This window comes from Camelina sativa, chromosome 10, assembly GCF_000633955.1.
Source record: "Camelina sativa cultivar DH55 chromosome 10, Cs, whole genome shotgun sequence".
NCBI lineage: Eukaryota > Viridiplantae > Streptophyta > Magnoliopsida > Brassicales > Brassicaceae > Camelina > Camelina sativa.
The window spans coordinates 17,625,748-17,632,122 of record NC_025694.1 but is presented as its reverse complement, the minus strand read 5'-3'; the positions used below and the strand labels follow the sequence as shown (position 1 = coordinate 17,632,122).

Sequence of the window (6,375 nt, the reverse complement as noted above, 5' to 3'; positions counted from 1 at the left end):
AGCATTTGGTGAAATAGTTTATTAGAACATAAAAAAAAGACTATGCTTTAGTTTTTTAGACTATTATTTTATTTTTAGTTATTTATATCATTTTAAAATTATTTTATATTTATTTTATTTTAGAAAAAAGCCTCCCATTTTAATTTTGCCTTAAGTTAGGATTAGTCTGGGCACGGCAAGACGAACTCGTGGGACACCTCTGCCAGTTCCAAAAGTTTTATTTGTTATTTTTTTGTTCTCGTCAAACGTGAGCATATCTTAATGATGTATTTCTGATCAAGTAAATAGTATATTTTCATTTTTTTTTTAATGAAGCCCTAGATTCCCGCTCGACAACATAAGATGTAACATGTTCTTTTATAGTCTTAACTCTTAAGTATTTTTCAAAATATTCATTTCTGTCCACTTTAGTAGCTGAACATTATGTCACTATCCTTTAAATTATTTTATTTTTGTTACCGTTTTCTTTCAAATATTTTTATTCATCTTCCAACTTTCCTAAAGGGGCAACATTTGGAAATTACAACGCAAAGCAGAGATGGAAAGATGAAGGAAAATACAAATAAGGAATATAGAAACTCTTGTCAATGAAAAAACAACTATTATTAACTTAATGTCATAAATTACTAAACTTTTCATAAATTAAAGCTAAAAGTTTTTGGGACTTAAATCCCGCATCCGCAGTTAGATTTGGAGAAAACTCTGTAAATTGTGTCTCTTAGTAAGACTCTTCCCCAGAGAGTGCATGATAAGCGCTCGTCACTGCATAACAACATGTTGCCAATATTTAGTGTTTTGAAATTGTGTAGATAAACGATAAAGCAATTCATATTACTAATATTACCTAGCATCACGGAGCTCAACCTCTACTCTTTTCTTTGGCTTGTCGTTGATCTCGCACGTCTTCATGTCACCTATAGAAACCACCTGTCCAACAACATCTAATATACATATCCAAATTAATCTATTATCATTTTTATAGAAATTTATCATATACCACTTCTTATAAAATAGGTACCTATCAAGATGTTGTCATTCAGACCATCTTCTGCAAGAATATCTGAATATGTAGCAAGATCCAAGAAATAGTCTGGTGACAAAGGAGGGCACCGGGTCATGATAGTGGAGTTCATGATCGTCATCTTGTAAGGATGACTGGTTGCCCTAAATTTCCCAGAAGATCTTGTTAGCTGAAAGTTTTCGATGGTTCTCCATTCGCCAAAGACAATATGTCTTTGGATCTTGTTCAGTTGCTGCTTTTTCACTGTGGCATGGATCAGAGTACCCTAACAGAAAAAAAAATGTATACTATTAAGATGAGGATTATCACATATTAGAAAACAAAGCGTGTAAGTAGAATAAGAAAAACTTACATTGATGTCAGCCAATATCATCTCCATTGTTTCACCACTGTAAGTTGTGTATTGCTTCCAGTTGTGTACAATTTTGACTTTGACCCTCCATGTTGTTTTGAAGGGTTTGATATCGGACAGAGGAGTTGTACCATCATTGCCGGCTATTTGCGATTGCTTGGTGAGTTTTTGAATACTATTATGCTTGATGTGTCTGGAATCCAATGACGTCTAATAGGGTTTTTATATTAGTAATATAGGTGAGTTGTTGAGATCGTAGTAATTATAAAATATATTTTCAGTTATTGTATTCCAATAACTTAAAGATTGTGTTTGATAGAAAATGATTTTAGAAGTGATTATCGATATGATAAATTGTAGATTTGGATAGTTTTTATAATGATTAAGTCAATATCATTAAATTAATTATGATTTTGGTAGATTTTCAGTTATTGTTTTCGTTTAATAGTAATATTCGGATTGATATATAATGATATTGAGAAGATTCTGCGAATATCCATTGTTATATTTGTTCTCAGTATTAAAGATTTCGAGAATATGAAAATGATAAACTCCGTTTTGGATAGTTTTTATGATGTAGAATGATTTTGAGAAGATTTTGCGAATATCCATTGCTATATTTGTTCTGAGTATTTAAAATTTTGAGAATATGGAAATGTTAAAGTCAGATTTGGATTGTTTTTATGATATACCATTTATGTCGGATACTAAATTAGTTATGAGATAGGTTTGTTATTCAAATACTTCCAGGATTGCTTAGCTATTTATGGATTTTGTTATATTTCTTTCCTAATTATATTATGATTTGTTTTATAGGTATAGATGAGATAATCTGTTTGGAAACGTGGAAAGCTTATTGAAGATCCGAATAGTGTTATACTTTGATAGTAGAACCAACAGAAGGTCCGCGTCTTTTTGCTTTATTTTTTTACGAAATTGTCCCTTTTTTTTCTTCTTCTTGATTTCTGTTAAGCGTAGTGGTATTTCATGTCATGTAAAGAAATATTTTTTTTTTTATACCTAAGTGTGCCTCCCAATTAATAGTATAGATGTATAATGGGAGTTAATAACATGCAAAAGTTCATGATGCTGCCTCGGGGCAGATAAAGGCATTTACATCACGCCCCAATATATAAAGGATTTTTAAGGTTTCCAAATCTTAAGAACACGGTGTATCACAAAAGTTTTGAGGGACATTTTATTCATGAATAAACACTGGTTTGATTTTTCTGTTTTGATTCTTTAACATACATAATAAAATGTATTCTTTTTAAAAATGATAAATCTTTATTTTTTTTTTTTATTTACGTCTTTCTTTTAAAACGGTTGAAACCTTTTTCAGTACTTCTAAATCTTCATTAACTTAACATATACTAATTTTCTTTATAGTAACTTTGTTTATGAATTATGATTGTGATGATTTGATATATTATTTTTAAAAAAAACTTTAAAATCTAGATTATGAGCATTTGGTGAAATAGTTTATTAGAACATAAAAAAAAGACTATGCTTTAGTTTTTTAGACTATTATTTTATTTTTAGTTATTTATATCATTTTAAAATTATTTTATATTTATTTTATTTTAGAAAAAAGCCTCCCATTTTAATTTTGCCTTAAGTTAGGATTAGTCTGGGCACGGCAAGACGAACTCGTGGGACACCTCTGCCAGTTCCAAAAGTTTTATTTGTTATTTTTTTGTTCTCGTCAAACGTGAGCATATCTTAATGATGTATTTCTGATCAAGTAAATAGTATATTTTCATTTTTTTTTTAATGAAGCCCTAGATTCCCGCTCGACAACATAAGATGTAACATGTTCTTTTATAGTCTTAACTCTTAAGTATTTTTCAAAATATTCATTTCTGTCCACTTTAGTAGCTGAACATTATGTCACTATCCTTTAAATTATTTTATTTTTGTTACCGTTTTCTTTCAAATATTTTTATTCATCTTCCAACTTTCCTAAAGGGGCAACATTTGGAAATTACAACGCAAAGCAGAGATGGAAAGATGAAGGAAAATACAAATAAGGAATATAGAAACTCTTGTCAATGAAAAAACAACTATTATTAACTTAATGTCATAAATTACTAAACTTTTCATAAATTAAAGCTAAAAGTTTTTGGGACTTAAATCCCGCATCCGCAGTTAGATTTGGAGAAAACTCTGTAAATTGTGTCTCTTAGTAAGACTCTTCCCCAGAGAGTGCATGATAAGCGCTCGTCACTGCATAACAACATGTTGCCAATATTTAGTGTTTTGAAATTGTGTAGATAAACGATAAAGCAATTCATATTACTAATATTACCTAGCATCACGGAGCTCAACCTCTACTCTTTTCTTTGGCTTGTCGTTGATCTCGCACGTCTTCATGTCACCTATAGAAACCACCTGTCCAACAACATCTAATATACATATCCAAATTAATCTATTATCATTTTTATAGAAATTTATCATATACCACTTCTTATAAAATAGGTACCTATCAAGATGTTGTCATTCAGACCATCTTCTGCAAGAATATCTGAATATGTAGCAAGATCCAAGAAATAGTCTGGTGACAAAGGAGGGCACCGGGTCATGATAGTGGAGTTCATGATCGTCATCTTGTAAGGATGACTGGTTGCCCTAAATTTCCCAGAAGATCTTGTTAGCTGAAAGTTTTCGATGGTTCTCCATTCGCCAAAGACAATATGTCTTTGGATCTTGTTCAGTTGCTGCTTTTTCACTGTGGCATGGATCAGAGTACCCTAACAGAAAAAAAAATGTATACTATTAAGATGAGGATTATCACATATTAGAAAACAAAGCGTGTAAGTAGAATAAGAAAAACTTACATTGATGTCAGCCAATATCATCTCCATTGTTTCACCACTGTAAGTTGTGTATTGCTTCCAGTTGTGTACAATTTTGACTTTGACCCTCCATGTTGTTTTGAAGGGTTTGATATCGGACAGAGGAGTTGTACCATCATTGCCGGCTATTTGCGATTGCTTGGTGAGTTTTTGAATACTATTATGCTTGATGTGTCTGGAATCCAATGACGTCTAATAGGGTTTTTATATTAGTAATATAGGTGAGTTGTTGAGATCGTAGTAATTATAAAATATATTTTCAGTTATTGTATTCCAATAACTTAAAGATTGTGTTTGATAGAAAATGATTTTAGAAGTGATTATCGATATGATAAATTGTAGATTTGGATAGTTTTTATAATGATTAAGTCAATATCATTAAATTAATTATGATTTTGGTAGATTTTCAGTTATTGTTTTCGTTTAATAGTAATATTCGGATTGATATATAATGATATTGAGAAGATTCTGCGAATATCCATTGTTATATTTGTTCTCAGTATTAAAGATTTCGAGAATATGAAAATGATAAACTCCGTTTTGGATAGTTTTTATGATGTAGAATGATTTTGAGAAGATTTTGCGAATATCCATTGCTATATTTGTTCTGAGTATTTAAAATTTTGAGAATATGGAAATGTTAAAGTCAGATTTGGATTGTTTTTATGATATACCATTTATGTCGGATACTAAATTAGTTATGAGATAGGTTTGTTATTCAAATACTTCCAGGATTGCTTAGCTATTTATGGATTTTGTTATATTTCTTTCCTAATTATATTATGATTTGTTTTATAGGTATAGATGAGATAATCTGTTTGGAAACGTGGAAAGCTTATTGAAGATCCGAATAGTGTTATACTTTGATAGTAGAACCAACAGAAGGTCCGCGTCTTTTTGCTTTATTTTTTTACGAAATTGTCCCTTTTTTTCTCTTCTTCTTGATTTCTGTTAAGCGTAGTGGTATTTCATGTCATGTAAAGAAATATTTTTTTTTTTATACCTAAGTGTGCCTCCCAATTAATAGTATAGATGTATAATGGGAGTTAATAACATGCAAAAGTTCATGATGCTGCCTCGGGGCAGATAAAGGCATTTACATCACGCCCCAATATATAAAGGATTTTTAAGGTTTCCAAATCTTAAGAACACGGTGTATCACAAAAGTTTTGAGGGACATTTTATTCATGAATAAACACTGGTTTGATTTTTCTGTTTTGATTCTTTAACATACATAATAAAATGTATTCTTTTTAAAAATGATAAATCTTTATTTTTTTTTTTTATTTACGTCTTTCTTTTAAAACGGTTGAAACCTTTTTCAGTACTTCTAAATCTTCATTAACTTAACATATACTAATTTTCTTTATAGTAACTTTGTTTATGAATTATGATTGTGATGATTTGATATATTATTTTTAAAAAAAACTTTAAAATCTAGATTATGAGCATTTGGTGAAATAGTTTATTAGAACATAAAAAAAAGACTATGCTTTAGTTTTTTAGACTATTATTTTATTTTTAGTTATTTATATCATTTTAAAATTATTTTATATTTATTTTATTTTAGAAAAAAGCCTCCCATTTTAATTTTGCCTTAAGTTAGGATTAGTCTGGGCACGGCAAGACGAACTCGTGGGACACCTCTGCCAGTTCCAAAAGTTTTATTTGTTATTTTTTTGTTCTCGTCAAACGTGAGCATATCTTAATGATGTATTTCTGATCAAGTAGATAGTATATTTTCATTTTTTTTTTAATGAAGCCCTAGATTCCCGCTCGACAACATAAGATGTAACATGTTCTTTTATAGTCTTAACTCTTAAGTATTTTTCAAAATATTCATTTCTGTCCACTTTAGTAGCTGAACATTATGTCACTATCCTTTAAATTATTTTATTTTTGTTACCGTTTTCTTTCAAATATTTTTATTCATCTTCCAACTTTCCTAAAGGGGCAACATTTGGAAATTACAACGCAAAGCAGAGATGGAAAGATGAAGGAAAAATACAAATAAGGAATATAGAAACTCTTGTCAATGAAAAAACAACTATTATTAACTTAATGTCATAAATTACTAAACTTTTCATAAATTAAAGCTAAAAGTTTTTGGGACTTAAATCCCGCATCCGCAGTTAGATTTGGAGAAA

At 29.7% G+C, this 6,375-nt stretch overlaps 2 long non-coding RNA genes across 2 annotated transcripts; both read left to right on the top strand.

Annotated features, from left to right (window-relative positions):
• Positions 770-2,536, top strand: LOC104719208. The gene is made up of 3 exons (XR_756554.2): positions 770-1,349; positions 1,477-1,533; positions 2,190-2,536. It is a non-coding gene; the product is annotated as an uncharacterized LOC104719208 (long non-coding RNA).
• On the top strand, positions 3,607-5,374 carry LOC104719209. Its single transcript, XR_756555.2, has 3 exons — positions 3,607-4,186; positions 4,314-4,370; positions 5,027-5,374. It is a non-coding gene; the product is annotated as an uncharacterized LOC104719209 (long non-coding RNA).